We start from the raw sequence: 20,301 nt of genomic DNA, 5'->3' as shown, positions 1-20,301 counted from the left end.
GATGCCTCTGTCCTACATTGTCCTCCAGCAGGCAGCTGCAGAAATGTAAGCTGGCCTAAGAGAGATGAACTGACTGTTCAGGTCATAACTAAGGATGATGGAGAAGACCAGCCTTAAACCAGAAAACAAAATCTTGGAGTGAGTCAAATCAGTAAGGTACAAAAAACAAAACAAAACCAACCAACAAACAAAAAAACAAAAACAGAAGAGCAGATGTAAATCCAGAGAGCCTGAAGCACATTTTGTAAAAATAGGAAGTACATGAACACTATGGGAAGTCTAAGAACTTACCTTCCTAATGTTCCTTTTGAATATGTCTGCTGAGTTTGCAGAGGTTTAACATGATGAATTGCTTACAAATCCACAATTGGATCCTCCTTCGAACCAGGGGTGAGACTAGGGTTCTTTGAGGATTTTTCTGGGTGAATTTGCCTTTTTGTGAGACATGCTTAGGAACATAGGTATGGGGTAGTACTTACTGAGCACAGGTGTTTCCAGCCTGTGTTGACCCACATCATCAAATATTGTAAAATGCTATAACTGGCTTGGCAGCTCAGAAAATGAGAACAGAGTTGAAAAAATGATCTGGTTCTTCTTTACCAATAATCCCGACAGGTTAGAAGATATAGGCACAGATTAAAATACTGCAAGTTCTGTTCAAGATAGACCATAGAACACAGTGTAAGTGTGCATGGGTTTAAGTAAGAAAGGAAAAGAGCTAGAGAAAGACTAGACAGACAGCAGAGGGGCACTGTAGTTAAGCAGTAATACAATGTTTACATTGAAGTTCATAAACCAGAAGATATACACATTTTGGTGGAGATAACACAGAGAACATAAAATTTATATTGTTTTGGTAGTATATTATGAATGATCCAATCAGATGTCAAAATGTAAGATTTTTGTATTAAAAAATTATTTCTGGAATACTAACAGTATAATAATGGTAAGATACTTATTTACTTGAAATCTGCCTGTTTTAAGTCTCTTGCCATCTGGATTTCCAATTTCTGCATTTTTTTTTTTTTTGAGACGGAGTCTTGCTCTGTTGCCCAGGTTGGAGTGCAGTGGTGCGATCTCCACTCACTGCAAGCTCCACCCCCCAGGTTCATGCCATTCTCCTGCCTCAGCCTCCTGAGTAGCTGGGACTACAGGCGCCCGCCACCACGCCTGGCTAATTTTTTTGTATTTTTAGTAGAGACGGGATTTCACAGTGTTCGCCAGGATGGTCTCAATCTCCTGACCTTGTGATCTGCCCGCCTCGGCCTCCCAAAGTGCTGGGATTACAGGCACGAGCCACCGCACCCGGCCTCTGCCTGTCTTTGAGTCAAAGTTTTCCTCATGCTACCTCTCATTATTATAGTTTTCAATTCTGCTGCTCAAGCTGGACACCCCTTCAAATCCTAGTGTAAATTTCTTAATTTTATCTATTGCTTCATTTATTCAAATATATTTATGAAATGTTGATTTTGATAGGTACTATGAGTGGTGCTGGAGATTTATGTCCTCTCCGTTCACATTTCCATTGTTTTAATTCATTACCTCATAATTTTTCAGCTAAATCTTAGCAGTAGCAGCTGTGTTCTGCCTGATTCTAATTATAGCCCTTTCAATCTTGTCTCTTTATTATTCCTGGAATGATCTTTGTAATACACAAACGTGATTATGTCAAGTCTCTAACATATTCAAACTCGGTAGCATGACATAGAAGACCCATTGTGATATATTCTCTGCTTACTGTTGTAGACTCATCTTTTGCTACTCCTCAATTATCTCCACCTTCATCTCCTGAGCTACTTGCATCCCAAGAATGTGAACTTCTCTTTCTCCAAACAGAGCTTCAGCTCACCCTGTCTTCTTTCATTTCTGCATCCCTATACGTCATCCTTTGTGTTGTAGGATTCATTTCAGAAGACACCTCCTCTAGGAAGCCTTCTCTAACCAAACACTCACAAAAAGGCTGTTTTGGAAACTCCTTCAATGGGTTTTAATAAACACCTGTGCCCACCTTTACCCTAAAGGCTTTTACACAGTATAATTACTATCTGTTTATCTGTTGCATCCCGCACATTAACGAAACAGCAATCTTTTGGTAGCAGAGAATGTATCTTGTTTCTGCTTGCCATATATATGTATCTCAAAAATTCTGATGAAAGAATTCCTAGAAGAATACTTTATTTGGATAAATATTAAACATCTGAAAAACCTGACAGGCTGAAAATTATATCTGAAAAAAAATGTTGAAAAGTAACAGACACAGCTGCTTCTTTGGGCATAACATGAATGTGACAGCAAGTTCCAGTTGGAAAAGAAGTAATTACAGGAAACTTCAGTCAGAGACACCTTGTTCTCTTATAGTTAATGACAGCAAAGTGACTAATGTGGGCAAAAGTCAGCATTCAGAAGTAGAAAGACAGAAAACCAGTTAGGAAAGTCTCCACAATGAAGTCCTGACTGAAAATCATGATAACTGCATCTAATAAAACAAGAGGTATGTGCCTAAGGAAATAGACAGGGCTGAACAGAAAGCTCTATGGAAAAGTCATATATGAAAAAGACAAGTTAAAAAAAGTGGAAAAAAGAGTATTATGATATCAATAATTTGCTCTAAAATACTTCAACATAGACTCTCTCTCTCTCTCTGTCTCTCTCTCTCTGAGTGTGTGTGTGTGTGTGTGTGTGTGTGTGTGTGTCCACAGCCTTAATTTATACTTAAGGGACATTTAGTAAACATAATTGGAAATATACTCAAAGGGTATATATTTCTCTAGCGATAGCTTTAACAAGTTATGAAACTAGCATTATGATAATTAATAAAAATTTTATTGGTAAAATTTGTGTTTCAAAATTTGTTGATTGACCAGAATAAAAAAGGAGAAATGGTTCTAAAAAAGGAAGTGCTTGGTATTTTTCTTATCTTAAACAAATAATGTATAAAATCTGGTAAGTGTATACACATAAATATGTGTATTTGCTTTCCTATTTAGTTATCTAATTTAATCGGTTATATATTGCCATGGACTCATATATAGTCATTTTATAATTTGGGTTATAATACATTACTATATTATTATTTTGTTGCCCAAATTGTTCAGACTTTGGCCATTGGGAGCTCTTTCAGTTGTCACCCGCATCTCCTTGACATACCCCATTGTTTTGTTTTATGAGCACTTCCTTTTTTATGGCTCTAAAAAATGCTCCAGGCTCACCTTGTGTATTTCCTGCCCCAGTACTAGAATTAGTCATTTCTCCAAGGAACACTGGTTCCTTTTATTAGATAATACATTAAAAAACAAGATGTGATTATGAACTGTTCTCATTGCTATTAAAGCGCCATTGCTTCCAGGTCTTATGAGCAGACAGAACCAAGAAATAAATGAACATAATCTCTGTAAATAGACATGTCTATAATTATCTATGTATCTATCATCGTCTATATTAGGTTAAAACATTAGCACCTACTGATGTCGCTAATGCTAGCTCAATACCACATGGGTCATTCTAGCCTTCCCTATGGCTAATTTGAAATTTCCCACTCCGACAGTGAGAAACATAGTTTCCCTTATTTACATATATTTTATCCTTGATTTTTAAGTGCACTGATACCCATACACTGATTCAGAGGACTGTTTGCTATCTGAGTCTTCACAGCCAAATCCTATTGCTAAAACAATGTAACATTTCCTTTAGATCTGCATGACACATGCTATTGAAGCACCAAAAGGACAGAGTATCAGAAGTCATCCAGATCACAAAAGTTATATAATTGTTCACGTTTACTTGCCAGTTAGCAGCAGAACATGTGTCAGAGTTTCGTCAGGGTGACAACAGTCGCCTTCCCCAACTGTAATTATTGGAAACTAGTCATATTTACCCAAGGAGAGTCTAAGAGTTGTGCATGTCCAAATTGTCTGTCAGTTTTCAGTATAACATACAATCAAGAAGAAACATAAAATTTGGCCTGGGTTTGTAAGTATATCACCAGTATCAAAGATGATTTCTCAATAAACTTAGATTTATGTTTAATAAAAAGGTCACATAAAGGATTTTTTTTAGTTTACTTTGAGCATGGAAGAAGACTGGACTTGTCCATATATTTCTTCATTCCAGAGCATCGACCAGCAATGACTATCACAATAAGAATGAATGACATTGTGCTATCGCTCCTCTCCTATTTTTCTTCTGTCTTTATTGAAGAGAATACTCTTCAGATGAGCCGGCGCTGGTGGCTCACTTCTGTAATCCCAGTCCTTTGGGAGGCCAAGGCGGTGGATCACATGAGGTCAGGAATTTGCGACCAACCTGGACAATATGGTGAAATCCCATCTTTAATAAAAATACAAAAATTAGCCAGGCACTGTGGTGGGTGCCTGTAATCCTAGCTACTTGGGAAGCTGAGGCAGGAGAATTGCTTGAACTCGGAAGGCGGAGGTTACAGTGAGCCGATATTGCACCACTGCATTCCAGCCTGTCTCAAAAAAAAAAAAAAAAAAGAGAGAGAGAGAGAGGGAATACTCTTCAGATATGAAAGAATATGCTAAACTTAGATGAGAACAAATTAAAGAACAAGATGGTAAAGATAAACTAAAGTGTAAACCTAAGCTTTACCGATGAGACTAGGCCTCTTAGTCTAAATTAACTACATTCTGGAGTAGTAAGTCAAACTTCAGAGATCTCAGAACTACCAACATCAATATTGGTACAATAGTAAAAATGTGCTTTCAAGATGTTTAATATAAATGTGGACTAAATGTGTTGTTTTTTGTTTGAATTCAAAACAAACAGGTAAGGATGTGTGGAAGTTATCACATATTCTATGTCAATGTAAAAGAAAACTTTCTAATAATATTGGATGTTCAAAAATGTAAAGAGATGCTGAAAAGATAGTGAAAAACTTATAATTGTTCCAGTACTTATGAGATGAGAGATAATTGTGGAGAAAGCACCCTTCATCATGTTGGGATTAGATGGCCTCTAAGCAGACCTCTGGCTTTGAGATACTATCTTCCCTTCATAGCCCATCTCATAAGCATGGATATTACAAAATCATGTTTAATTCTACTGCTAATAGGCTAATAAGCTGTTATGTTCCTCTTGTGCACCTTTTATTTTAACTCTTCTGGCTATAGCAATTTAACTAATAAATTTGAAAAATTCTGTATATAACTTTAGAAAACATGACTGGCTCAGAGTAGGTGCTAATTCATTATGTTTGAAGTTGAGCATTCTTTTTAGAAAAGTTATCTCTTAGTGATGTTTTTATTTAGAGTTTAAAGCATGTGTTGGTGTTAATAAGTTCTTAGAAGTAAAGGTATAATGAAACAAAAATATAAAAAATGGGGGCAAATGGGCCTCTAACTTTATTTTTTATCATCATCATCATTATTATTATTATTTTACAGACAGGGTCTTGATGTATGGAGACAATGCAGCTCTAGCCTCACTGTAACCTCAAACTCCTAGGCTCGAGTGATCCTCCACCTTAGCCTCCTGAATAGCTAGGATTACAGGTGAGCACTTCCATGATTGGCTAACCTTTCTATTTTTATTTTTATTTTTGTAGATATGATGCCCTGGCTGGTCTTGAACTCCTGGACTCAAGCAACCCTCCCGCCTATGCCTCCCAGAGTGCTGTGATTACAGACTTGGGCCACCACCACCATGCCTGACTGGGCCCCTAACTTTAATAGAGCCCCTAACTTAGCTAACGGGCCACTAAGTTTAACCATTAAAATGACATAGAAATTATTTAATTCAATGAAAAGTATGAATTAGATAACTGGAATAAATTATTTATTGCCTATACCTATATTAGTATGATATTCAGAAAATGAAAAATTCAGTTGAAAGAATTACAATATATCTGATTTGAGATTAAAAAATAAAATGTTTAAATATACCTATATATTAGAAATGAATTGATAAGGCCCTGCCATAAAAGAAAACTTGTATTTAAATAAAACATATACATAGAAACTTTAAAACAATAGTGGGCTTTTCCCCCTGAAATGAGAGTCACCTACTTAAATCTGCAGGTTTAAATACATGGGATCACAATTTTTTTTAATATGGTAGGAAGTTAAAATTCCATTGCATTTATTCATTCAGTAAATATTGATTTCATGCCTATTCAGTATTAGATGTTGATACTGTATTAGGTATTGAAAACTGAGAGAAAACAAGAGAGTCCCTGCCCCTTTAAAGCTTATGTTCAGCAGAAAAATACAGCTATTAAATATTTAATTACTTAACTCTTCAGTTTATCATAAAGAAAGATATCCAAGATAATATTGAGATTGTTATCAAGGGAAATATCTTGAGACCAAAGAGAAAAAGGGGACAAGAGTCTTTTGTGGAAATGATCACTGAGAGGAATTTATAAGCCTAAGAAGGAATTGGTCAGGAAACAGTGAGCAGAAGATGCTTACAAGAAGAGAATAAAACATGGAGAGAGATCCTGAAGTAAGAAGGAACATGTGTATTTATGAGACTTAAAATGGTTCATGTTCCTGGGTTGCATAAATGGGAGACAAAGGGACAGTCCTGTTTAATGACCTCAGAATTAGGCAGGGACTAGAGCAGGAATAGCAGCATAAGCATATCCTTCCATCTAAAGTACAACAAGTACAGCTCTTCCAAAGTTTTTGCTATGATAACATTTGAATAAAATGTGTAGTTATAATTTCTTGATTCCTTTTTTGTTTCTTTCATGTTTATTAACCATCCAAATCACAAATGATGTTGTATGTGTGTTTTTCAAATCTCATGTAGAGTTTTGAACTACCTTGAAAGTGAGATATATTAAACTTGAATACAGTAAATAAATATAAATAGACTTTCTATTATATTCCCAACTTTACAGCATAGTAAGTTACTTGCAAATAAACGCAAAAACAATATATTCTTCTGAAACAATCTCAAAAGGTTAAAAATAAAATCTAGCATATGCAATCAACTGCAGCTTGAATAAATAACATTCTAATATTAAGCATGTGATATAATTTGGAAGAGGGAGACAATGAATATATTGCATAGTACTGAGACAAAATAAACATATTCCTCTATTTATTTTATTTTTATTTTTATTTTTTTATTTATTATTATTATACTTTAAGTTTTAGGGTACATGTGCACAATGTGCACGTTAGCTACATATGTGTACATGTGCCATGCTGGTGCACTGCACCCACTAACTCGTCATCTAGCATTAGGTATATCTCCCAATGCTATCCCTCCCCCCTCCCCCCACCCCACAACAGTCCCCAGAGTGTGATGTTCCCCTTCCTGTGTCCATGTGTTCTCATTGTTCACTTCCCACCTATCAGTGAGAACATGCGGTGTTTGGTTTTTTGTTCTTGCGATAGTTTACTGAGAATCATGATTTCCAATTTCTTCCATGTCCCTACAAAGGACGTGAACTCATCATTTTTTATGGCTGCATAGTATTCCATGCTGTATATGTGCCACATTTTCTTAATCCAGTCTATCATTGTTGGACATTTGGGTTGGTTCCAAGTCTTTGCTATTGTGAATAATGCCGCAATAAACGTACATGTGCATGTGTCTTTATAGCAGCATGATTTATAGTCCTGTGGGTATATACCCAGTAATGGGATGGCTGGGTCAAATGGTATTTCTAGTTTTAGATCCCCGAGGAATCGCCACACTGACTTCCACAACGGTTGAACTAGTTTACAGTCCCAGCAACACTGTAAAAGTGTTCCTATTTCTCCACATCCTCTCCAGCACCTGTTGTTTCCTGACTTTTGAATGATTGCCATTCTAACTGGTGTGAGATGGTATCTCATTGTGGTTTTGATTTGCATTTCTCTGATGGCCAGTGATGGTGAGCATTTTTTCATGTGTTTTTTGGCTGCATAAATGTCTCCTTTTGAGAAGTGTCTGTTCATGTCCTTCACCCACTTTTTGATGGGGTTGTTTGTTTTTTTCTTGTAAATTTGTTTGAATTCATTGTAGATTGTGGATATTAGCCCATTGTCAGATGAGTAGGTTGCAAAAATTTTCTCCCATTTTGTAGGTTGCCTGTTCACTCTGATGGTAGTTTCTTTTGCTGTGCAGAAGCTCTTTAGTTTAATTAGATTCCATTTGTCAATTTTGGCTTTTATTGCCATTGCTTTTGGTGTTACAGTGTTGGAAGTTCTGGCCAGGGCAATTAGGCAGGAGAAGGAAATAAAGGGTATTCAATTAGGAAAAGAGGAAGTCTAATTGTCCCTGTTTGCAGATGACATGATTGTATATCTAGAAAACTCCACTGTCTCAGCCCAAAATCTCCTTAAGCTGATAAGCAACTTCAGCAAAGTCTCAGGATACAAAATCAATGTACAAAAATCACAAGCATTCTTATACACCAACAACAGACAAACAGAGAGCCAAATCATGAGTGAACTCCCATTCACAATTGCTTCAAAGAGAATAAAATACCTAGGAATCCAACTTACAAGGGATGTGAAGGACATCTTCAAGGAGAACTACAAATCACTGCTCAAGGAAATAAAAGAGGATACAAACAAATGGAAGAACATTCCATGCTCATGGGTAGGAAGAATCAATATCATGAAAATGGCCATACTGCCCAAGGTAATTTACAGATTCAATGCCATCCCCATCAAGCTACCAGTGACTTTCTTCACAGAATTGGAAAAAACTACTTTAAAGTTCATATGGAACCAAAAAAGAGACGGCATCGCCAAGTCAATCCTAAGCCAAAAGAACAAAGCTAGAGGCATCACACTACCTGACTTCAAACTATACTACAAGGCTACAGTAACCAAAACAGCATGGTACTGGTACCAAAACAGAGATATAGATCAATGGAACAGAACAGAGCCCTCAGAAATAACGCCACATATCTACAACTATCTGATCTTTGACAAACCTGAGAAAAACAAGCAATGGGGAAAGGATTCCCTATTTAATAAATGGTGCTGGGAAAACTGGCTAGCCATATGTAGAAAGCTGAAACTGGATCCCTTCCTTACACCTTATACAAAAATCAATTCAAGATGGATTAAAGATTAAACGTTAGACCTAAAACCATAAAAACCCTAGAAGAAAACCTAGGCATTACCATTCAGGACACAGGCATGGGCAAGGACTTCATGTCTAAAATACCAAAAGCAATGGCAACAAAAGCCAAAATTGACAAATGGGATCTAATTAAACTCAAGAGCTTCTGCACAGCAAAAGAAACTACCATCAGAGTGAACAGGCAACCTACAAAATGGGAGAAAATTTTCACATTTTCAAATGCGACAAGGTGCTAATATCCACAATCTACAATGAATACAAACAAATTTACAAGAAAAAAACAAACAACCCCATCAAAAAGTGGGTGAAGGACATGAACAGACACTTCTCAAAAGGAGACATTTATGCAGCCAAAAAACACATGAAAAAATGCTCACCATCACTGGCCATCAGAGAAATGCAAATCAAAACCACAATGAGATACCATCTCACACCAGTTAGAATGGCAATCATTCAAAAGTCAGGAAACAACAGGTGCTGGAGAGGATGTGGAGAAATAGGAACACTTTTACAGTGTTGCTGGGACTGTAAACTAGTTCAACCACTGTGGAAGTCAGTGTGGCGATTCCTCAGGGATGTAGAACTAGAAATACCATTTGACCCAGCCATCCCATTACTGGGTATATACCCACAGGACTATAAATCATGCTGCTATAAAGACACATGCACACGTATGTTTATTGCGGCATTATTCACAATAGCAAAGACTTGGAACCAACCCAAATGTCCAACGATGATAGACTGGATTAAGAAAATGTGGCACATATACAGCATGGAATACTATGCAGCCATAAAAAATGATGAGTTCACGTCCTTTGTAGGGACATGGAAGAAATTGGAAATCATGATTCTCAGTAAACTATCGCAAGAACAAAAAACCAAACACCGCATGTTCTCACTGATAGGTGGGAAGTGAACAATGAGAACACATGGACACAGGAAGGGGAACATCACACTCTGGGGACTGTTGCGGGGTGGAGGAGGGGGGAGGGATAGCATTGGGAGATATACCTAATGCTAGATGACGAGTTAGTGGGTGCAGTGCACCAGCATGGCACATGTATACATATGTAACTAACATGCACATTGTGCACATGTACCCTAAAACTTAAAGTATAATAATAATAAATTTAAAAAAAAGAAAAAAGAAAAAAAGATATTTTCTGTAACACTAATTTCATAATTTTTATACAAGATAATGGTTATTTTCTAGATGTAAGAGAAATGATTTCAAAATCTAATGGTAGAATAATGAAACATGAAAATAAATTTTAAAAATAATTAAATGACAACTAAAATAGTAACTTCAAAATGAGATTAATGGAATAAAAAACAAAGAGAATAAAACATCCATAATGTGTTTAATAAAGTACCCATAATATGTTTAAAAATTTAAAGTGATAATAATAAAAGACAAAAACTATGCTGAACACTAATATTTATTACTAGTATTGTTGGACAATTAGAAAAAAAATTACTTGTTTTAGACCAGCTGTAAAAGTTAAACTTAAGTCTTTACTTAAGAAGTAACAAACAAACAAACAAAATCTTTCAATTGTGAACTGATTTCTGATACTGACAACAAGTCTATGATTACACTGCTAACATTGATGGTGAAGGAGAAGTATGTAAGACAGAAGTCCGGCTTAAAAATCTATCAGTGTTCCTTAACTAATGATGTAAGTTATTCCTGAACTAATGGATGTTAAGGAATTCCTTAACTAATGATGTAAGTTCCTTAACTAATGATACGTGTAACTGGGAGAAATAGCCTCAAATACACTGAGATTGATGACATTATATGGAGCAATTAGGTATAATATTTCACATTTTCCAGCTCTTGCCAAGATAAAATTTTAAAATTTTTATTTTATTTTTAATTGACATATAATGATTTTATATATTTATAAGGCAGAATGTGATGTCTTGGTATGTGTATCTATTGTGGAATGATCAAATCAGGCTAATTAACACATCCATCATCCCATATATTTATCATTTCTTTGTGGTAAGAACATTTAAAATACATGCTTTCAGCAATTTTGAAATATATAATACATTATTGTAACTATAATCAACATGCTGTGCAGTAGATCACCAGAGATATCTTGATAAGACACATATCAAATTTTGACTCAACAACCTCTCTCAAACGCATAATGAAAATATAACTACATGTTGCTAACCCAATTACATTTCATTTAGCCAAGATACAATGTATCAGAAGAGTTATGAAAAAAAATCCCACATAATGAGCAAAGCATGGTCTAATAAAAAAACTTAAATTTGAGTATATCAATAGCTACATAGTATAAGAAATTTTTCTGCTAATACTAATGTTAACACATCCTTTAAAAAACTAGATAAATCTAAGTTTGGCTGTTTCACTTTTTAAAGGATGAAGAAGTTTGGTATTTTTCTATTAAAAGAAACTTCATGTGAAATTAGCAAAAAAAAAAAAAAAGGTGGCAATCCAGTAAAATACAACTCAGAAGCAAAAATGTTTGTCTACAGGAAAAGATCCACTTACAAAAAGTAATGAACTACTTCATATGGTCTATTTCCTAGTCACTATAGACTAAGATAGTCTTAATTAAACAGAGATGACATATTGAGAAACATAATACTGCTTTTTAAAAGATGATACTGTATTTCCTAACATTCCAGCATTAAAATATTTGAAAGAAGGACTTGAGAAAAAAATGTATGGGTCTACATTTTACTATATTATGAATATTATGATTATAAATAATAATGATTTATATGATAATGTTAAAATATGTTGCACTATTTACATAATGATAATCCATAATATGCAACCACATGATATTTGAAAATTATATATTGAAATGTATATTTCTTTTTCCAATTTAGATATTGTTTTAAGAAATTTATTGACAATTCCATCTGCTATTACGTTGGCAAAGATAAATACCCTCAAATTTAAATTCAGAAAATGATATATAAGACTATAAAGATTAAAGAGAAGTTTGGAATACAAATTATGAGAGAATATTTATTATAACAACATGACTACTTATTTTGCCAAAACGAAGGAAATAAATTTTATAAATCAATAATTTGTAAATGATGAGTTTAATCCAAGTATCTTCAGCACATCAAAGAAGGCCAGACATGGGCAATATTAATTAAATTGAGTCATTTTTATCGTGATTTTTTGCCAGTGTTTAGTAATATAAAAATCATACTTTTTCAAGTTTGTATTTATGAAATTATATTTGTATGAGTAAGTAAGCAGAACATATTTTATGTAAAGTCTGTTAGTTTGATATGCATCTTTTAAATATTTAGACATAGGTGGGCTTCCAATTGTAACAATGCTTTTGCTTACACAATTGTTAGATATCTGGGCAGGAGTTAAATTGGTAAACTAGTAGAGGGGGTAGCACAAGGAGGTGGGGAAGTATATAAGACATTAAAAATAGCATAAATAATAGGCTAAACTTGTTAAAGAACTTTTTCCATTTAAGAAACAGAAATATTTTTAATATACTAAAACATTGCCTATGTGATAAAATGAGAGAGGGAGATGTAACAGTAGAGGAATGGTAAGTATTTTATGTTATATCCACAAGATAAAATGCTATGCAGTTATAAAAATTAAATTTTTAAAGCCTATTAAATTCATAGGTAAATGCTTACAATATAAATTTAAGTACATAGTAAGAAATAAGACCAGCTTTATACTCTAGTCTGGATAATCTCCTTGTCTTTGCTTTCACTCTCACTCCGATCATTCTGATGACTCTCTTGGGCTCTCTCTCTTGCATGCATTCTACCTAATGATTTATTTATACATATAAAAGATACAAGTAAGTAGTCTAAAATACAGGTAACTTTTAAACATTTTTATTTGTTTTTCGTTGTTTTCCATGTTTTTTGAAATAACACATATTACTTTTATAATAATAAAAATATAGAAGCTATTTTGTTTTATGTTTAGGGAAAATATGATTGTTTCATTTTTAAGAAGCTTAAAATACCAACAATAATGTATCTTCTCACCCACATCTCAGATGAAATGGAATACATAAAGCATTCTATTAACTGGACTCTAATTTTATATCAGTTAGGGATAATCTGTTATACATTTCTTTAATCTCTCACAGTGCCTAGCCCATTATTTTAATATAATTATAACCCCCAAAAACATATTGAAACATGAGTCCAATACTCCTCCATCATAAAAACTGAATTTCTCAATATTAGGGTGAAACTGAAACGAGAGACACAGAAAACGAACTAATGACAACAAAAGATAAATTGAATTCCTTGAAAACCAGTTACTTTATAAAAATGACAAACTATCTTGTGAAAGAAGCTTCAGGTTAATTTTTTGTTGTTCTTTAAGTCTACTTGTGAAGAGAGAACATCATTAGTATTTGCAGAGATTGATGGAGCAAGTGAGAGGGCCAGTATGTGCCATAATGACTTGCTATTATCCCCACTAATAACATGTGAGAAAACAAGAAACACAGGTAGATATGTACACATAACTTAATAATTAGAATCCCTTCTTATCTTCCCCAAATGATGGAGGAGGGACTTAGGAAGAAAAAAGTAAGTCAGAATTTACCCAGAAAGAATCCAGACTGTTCTGATCCCTGTTTAAAAGAACCGTAGCACAAAGTTGGATCCACAGGATTTCAAAGGTAGTTTTATATAAGGGGCTCTTTGAGTTAATGTTTTGAGAGCTATTATGGTCCAAGCACTCCTTTGTTTTCTACTCTCTCCTTTTGTGTTTTACTCTGTCATAAAACAAGCACAGGATTTTTTCAATATTAGAAGTCTGTGATTACAGGTAGCATTTAGATGGGTAGACAGCAGAGCTGCAGAAAATATTTGAAAGGCAGTATTTTAATTACCTGTTTGTTACAAAACTAAGTGATTCAAAATTTATTTGCTTCAAATAACCACTATTTCTTTGCCCACAATACTATGTGTTGGTGTTTAGCCAGGGCTTAGCTGGGGAACTAATCTAAGTTCCATGTGGGAATAAGTGAGTGCTACTCATGCATTAATAGTCAATTGGCAAGTTGTTTTGTGGCTGGCAAGTCACAGATGGCTTCCCTTGTTTATGACCTCAACGAAGACTCCCGACCAGGGTGCTTCTGTTTTCTGCATAACTTTTCCAGGAGAATAGCCAAGACTTCTTAACATGGAGGCTGAATTTCGAGAGGGCAAGCCTCAACATGCCAGCATGTACCAAGTTTTTGTTAGAATTGTTTTTGTTGTCCTTTTGGCCAAAGCAGCTCACAACGATAAGCCCAGAGTCAATATGGAAGGAGACTATACCAAAGTGTGGGTACCATATGAGGCCAGCAGAAAGCTCTGCAGTGGGGCTTTCAAGCAGCTCGAGCAAATGTCCTAAAACTTTTGGAGCTGGATGAATGTACTAAATGCCAGTAATTGTATACCTTAAAATAGTTAATTTTGTGTTAGATGAATTTTACCTCAATAAGAGAGAGAGAAAAATATCTTAAGGTGTGTATTCAATTAAGACAATGCAGACATACTACACAATTTATATATTTATATATAAATATATATATATATATATATTTTTTTTTTTTGAAATGGAGTCTCACTCTGTCAACCAGGCTGGAGGGCAGTGACATGATCCCAGCTCACTGCAACCTCCGCCTCCCAGGTTTCAGCGATTCTCCTGCCTCAGCCTCCTGAGTAGCTGGGATTACAAGCATGTGCCACCAAATCCAGCTAATTTTTGTATTTGTAGTAGAGATGGAGTTTCGGCTAGTCAGGCTGGTCTTGAACACCTGCCCTCATGTGATCCTCCCATCTCAGCCTCCCAAAGTGCTGGGATTACAGGCATGAGCCACCATGCCTGGCTATATATATATATATATATATATATATCTCAACTGTGTGTGTATATTTAAGTATAGTATGTATACAATTCTCGATAAGAGAATACATTATTATATATAACACATTACATGTATATGTATACACTATATATATTTTATATATATATAAAGGATTCTTACTCTGCATCACTAAATCGTATAGATATTTAATTATACAATGGACTTTGGGGACTTGCGCAAAAGGGTGGGAGGAAAGTGAGGGATAAAAGACTACAAATTGGGTACAGTGTATGCTGCTTGGGTGATGGGTGCACCAAAATCTCACAAATCACCACTAAAGAACTTACTCATGTAACCAAACACCACCTGTTTCCCATAAACCTATGGAAATAAAAATAAATAATTATATAGATAGTTATCTGCATATTAATCTAAACTCTAAGAGACTTTGAATAAACTTTTTTTTTTTTTGAGATGGAGTTTCACTCTTGTTGCCCAGGCTGGAGTGCAATGGCTTGATATCGGCTCACTGCAACCTCCGCCTCCCAGGTTCAAGTGATTCTCCTGCCTCAGCCTCCCAAATAACTGGGATTGCAGGCATGCACCACCACACCCAGCTAATTTTGTGTTTTTTAGTAGAGACAGAGTTTCTCCATGTTGGTCAGGCTGGTCTCGAACTCCTGACCTCAGGTGATCCGCCCACCTCGGCCTCCCAAAGTGCTGGATTACAGGCGTGAGCCACCGTGCCCGGTCTGAAGAAACTTTTTATCAGTGAAAATTCCATAATAGTTTAATGGAAAGAGAAAAGTCACATGTTAGATGCACCTCTTTCATAAACTTTCTTTATATTCTTTTAAAAAACCTTACCTCTTCTATTTATTGTTTGGTTGAAAACTAAATTTTTCAGAAGATATAAGTTAACCAAAAAAGTCTGGCACTTCTCTTCAGAGAAGAAGGACTAAACACATAATCTTCTCACTTACTTTACTTCAAATAAATATTTCAACTGTATTTTGTTCAAGAAAAATTTCTCTAATTTTCAGAGATGAGGTCCAGATTACTAATAAGAAGCTTTTTATCAGCCTGCCTGTCACTTCCTTGTAAGTGGCCTGTTTTTTTGTTTTTTATTCACTGTTAGAAGGATTTGAAGTTTGCATTTACACTTTAAAGTTCAAAGTAATAGTTGCCAGTGTTCAGGGATAGGTGAGGGAATGGTGGGTATGATTATTAAAGGTTAATAGGAGGCAGATTTTTATATTCATGAAGTAGGTCTGTATCCTGATTGCAGGGGTGGTTACAAAAATCTACACTTGTGATAAATGACATAGAACAATGACACATCAGTAAAATAACATTTTATCAATGTCAGTTTCCTTGTTTAGATATTATACTATAATTATTTAATATGTATCCATTGGGAGATAAATAAGAAATTGATACACAGAAGCTGCCTGTCCCTATCTTTCCAACCTTCTATGAATCTATAAGTATTTCAAAATAAAAAAGTTAAAAATTGCCAGGGTCTGTATTTGTGTGTGTCTACCTTGTTCCTGCTCAGTGATTAGTATAATTTTAGGAAAACATTAGAAAATTTTGGGAATTGAACAATGAGAACACATGGACACAGGAAGGGGAGCATCACACACCAGGGCCTGTTGTAGGGTCGGGGGAGGGGGAGGGATAGCATTAGGAGATATACCTAACGTTAAATGACAAGTTAATGGGTGCAGGACACCAACATGGCAAATGTATACATATGTAACTAACCTGCACGTTGTGCACATGTACCCTAAAACTTAAAGTACAATAAAAAAAAAATTTTTTTAATCTAATTTTGTTGTATATTTTCTTTACCCTATTCTCCCTTTTTTTTCCTTTTTTTCTTTTAGTTGTCCACTAAAAGGATCTACAAAGGATCTTTGTAGACAACGTATTTTAATTTTTTCCCCTTTGCTTTTATCTGGCACATAATCTTGTAGAAGAGAAATAAGTTTTTCTTGTAGAAGAGAATACGTTTTTAAAAACTTATGTTTTTTAAAAATTCAACAGTTAAAAAACTTATAATAAGAATTCACAACTACAGAGGAAATACCTGCTTCTTCTCTTAAGTCATGAACCAGATATTGAAATGATGCATAAACTAAGATCCTTGATGCGTTTAGGTTTAGATATTGTCTAATAACTTGTTAATGCAAGTTTGTTGTAAATTTCTTCAGACTAGAGACATCAAATTTTAATATCTATCCCACAAACTATAAGCTAAACCAGCTTTTCAATAATTCTTAGAAATTAAAGATCCACAGAGTGAAACAATAATATTTAAAAATTCAGAATGTTCACATAATAATTACTTTAAACATAAGTTTATATCCTACCAAAATCATTTTTCAATTTTCTTGATTATTTCAAACAAACTACATGGACTTCTACTCAAATATAAAACTTTAGATGTACAAAAACAGGCTCTTTCATTAAAATATTTAACTAAAGGCCTTAACTGTTTATATTGTTTGGCAAGAACACATAATATAAAAATGTTATTTTTTACTAGAGAAAAAATGTAAGTCAAAAGAAATCTTCCAGGAAACTTTAACTTCATTTTGATTAATCAATTGGAAATTAATCATTTCTTTGTTTAGTTCAAATGCCTGTCATTTTTGTTTTCATTTCTGTACATACTGAGACACTTTTTTAAATATAACAAATGATTTTTAACACAAAGATAATGTTTCATGGCTTTCACTTTATTATAACTATTTTAAATTTAAAGAGAGTGACATTTTTAATTTGTTATATTCTTCTCCCAATGGATACATTATTTTGCCTCCAAAATCACTCAAAGTTAGGGTGAACCAGGATCTGTTCAATTATATACTAATCTTCAAGTTTGAAACTTTTATGTTACTCTCTTGAAGATTTAGAAATGTCATTAGGACTATATAGAACTCTGGGATAATTTTTTTCTAACATCACAAGGAAGGAAAATATCAGTCAAATAGGATACCAAATATAGCTATTATTTATGACCAGTTTATTTCTTAATAATTTTTATTTACATAGAATATATTAAAATACATCTTGAAAGATACTTTATTAGTGTGAACAAATTAACTAGTTTTCATAAATCTAAATTATTAATAAAAATTATGCTTAAAAAGAACCATATGCATTCTCAGTAAATCCATTTAATTCAAAAGTCCTAGTTACAACTCCTTATCATTTGTGGCTAAGGCCTGATAAAATAAACAAATAGAAAGTTAAACATTAAGTGTACCTTCCACTAATATAGAAAGGATTTAAAAGAATCATATTTCTATTTTATAGCTTAGCTAGAAGGGAGTAATTTAAATGGATTTGGAAAATCAATATTGATTTAGACCTGTATTTAATTGCATAAAACGTATCTATGGCATATTGAGTGGGAAAATGGGTATATTTATTTTTCTATAATACACACTAGGAACTAGGTTTACTGGTCAGGATCCAGTTAGGAAATCAGAAACCAATCTAAGCAAGGCAGTGAGGGATTCAATGCAGGAATCTGTTACACATGTGATGGAATTAGGGCGATGAGATCAGGCAGGAGCTTTCCTGCTTTCATTACTGAAACTACTGATGCTACTGCCTCGGGCACATAATTACCTGTAGCTACCACCAAGGCTTATGCTAGAAACAGAGGCAGAATGCCTTTTCCCTCCCAACAGGAATCTTACTTCTTTCCAGAGACTACTATTGGCAGAACCTATCCAATCCTTGCAATACCCAGCTGCAAGGGAGTTTAGAAAATGTAATTTTCAGGCTTCAGGATCCTTGTTATGCAGACAACACAGAAGAATTAGAATAGAGTACTAATAAATATTTCAGAAATGGCAAGCAAAGGTTTTGACCATTCCCATACAGAAAGCTTATTTTTCCTGAAGAAAAACATTATTAAATCTAAGAAAAATGAAACATTATATCTGCTTTAGCTACTAAGAAGGAGAGATAGTGCTATAAGACTACATACTATGACGAATTTGTCTAGAAAGAGGGGATAAAAAAGTTTCTTTGAGAAAATGGCAATGTAACCTGACATATGAAGTTGTCATATATGCTAACTTGGGAAAGAATGGAGGGAAAAACATCCCAGGTAGAAAGATCTGTGTAAGATAATATGTACAAATAAGGTACCATTAGAAATCCACTGCGGCTAGATCAGAGAGTCAAAGGGAGAGAGAAGTATGAATGGAAGCTGCTAAAGTAGATAGGTTATAAAAGAATATGTACAACAAAGTACTATTTATTTAAAATAGTATACACATTTATAATATTCTGATAAGACTAAAAAAATCCTTCCTACCTTAATATATTCACCAGCAAAGTAAAATAAGAATATTACTTGAAATGGCAAGACAATTTTTCTGAATATAAAGTTTTCTTACTTCTTTCTCGCTCCATTTTAACTCCTTTTTTTTTTTTTACTTTCTTTTTCTTTCCTTGTGATGGTTCATTTTAAACAATTTTTTCTGCTTCCCTGACTTACATATTTGATCAACCATCTATATTGGAAGAAAATACCTTTTTCAATCAAAATTCAAGTAGACTTTCTTTAACAAAAAGCAGGTTTTCCGCATACTTACACTGCTTATTTGGCTCACTGCTTCGTATTGGGCCCACACATTTTCAAAAGACAGGAATGGCAAAAGGATAAGAAACGTAAGGAAATTAAATTGGTTACAATCTGTAAAAGTATCCAATCTCCCTTTACCCTTAATTAGGCTGAATTTTATACGCACTGCAACTATGTTTCTATAAATATTCATGCATATACATTCAATATACATATATTAATATTAAAAATTATTTCTAATGCTCAAAGAATCAATACACTAACAATACACTGAAATGCTGTGCCAGAGCAGTCTGGTAGGCTCTTTCCAAAGGGCTACTTCTGGACAGTAGACCTCAGGCTATAGTCCTTGGTGAAAGATTTCTGAATAAAATCAACTTTAATTCTTTTAAAAGGTTGATTTTGGCTGGTAGCAGTGGCTCACGCCTGTAATCCCAGAAGTTTGGGAGGCCAAGGCAGGAGGATCACTTGATCCCAGGAGTTTGAGATTAGCTGGGGCAATATAGTGAGACTTTCTCTCTACAAAAAATAAAAATAAAAATGAGCTAAGCCTGGTGGCTCTCACCTATAGTTCCTGCTACTCAGAAGGCTGAGGTGGGAGGATCACTTGAGCAAAGGAGGGAGAGAAGGTTACAATGAGCCAGGATTACACCACTGCACTCCAGCTGGTACAATAGAGTGAGACTCTGTGTTTTGTTTTTTTTTTTTCTTAGTCAACAGAGGCTTACGTTTAAACACTCACAATTGTGCATTTGACCTGAAGTTTGTTTGTGTTTTCCCTATAATTTGTTAAAG

Source organism: Pan troglodytes, chromosome 4, assembly GCF_028858775.2.
Source record: "Pan troglodytes isolate AG18354 chromosome 4, NHGRI_mPanTro3-v2.0_pri, whole genome shotgun sequence".
Lineage (NCBI taxonomy): Eukaryota > Metazoa > Chordata > Mammalia > Primates > Hominidae > Pan > Pan troglodytes.
This window is presented reverse-complemented; position numbering follows the sequence as displayed.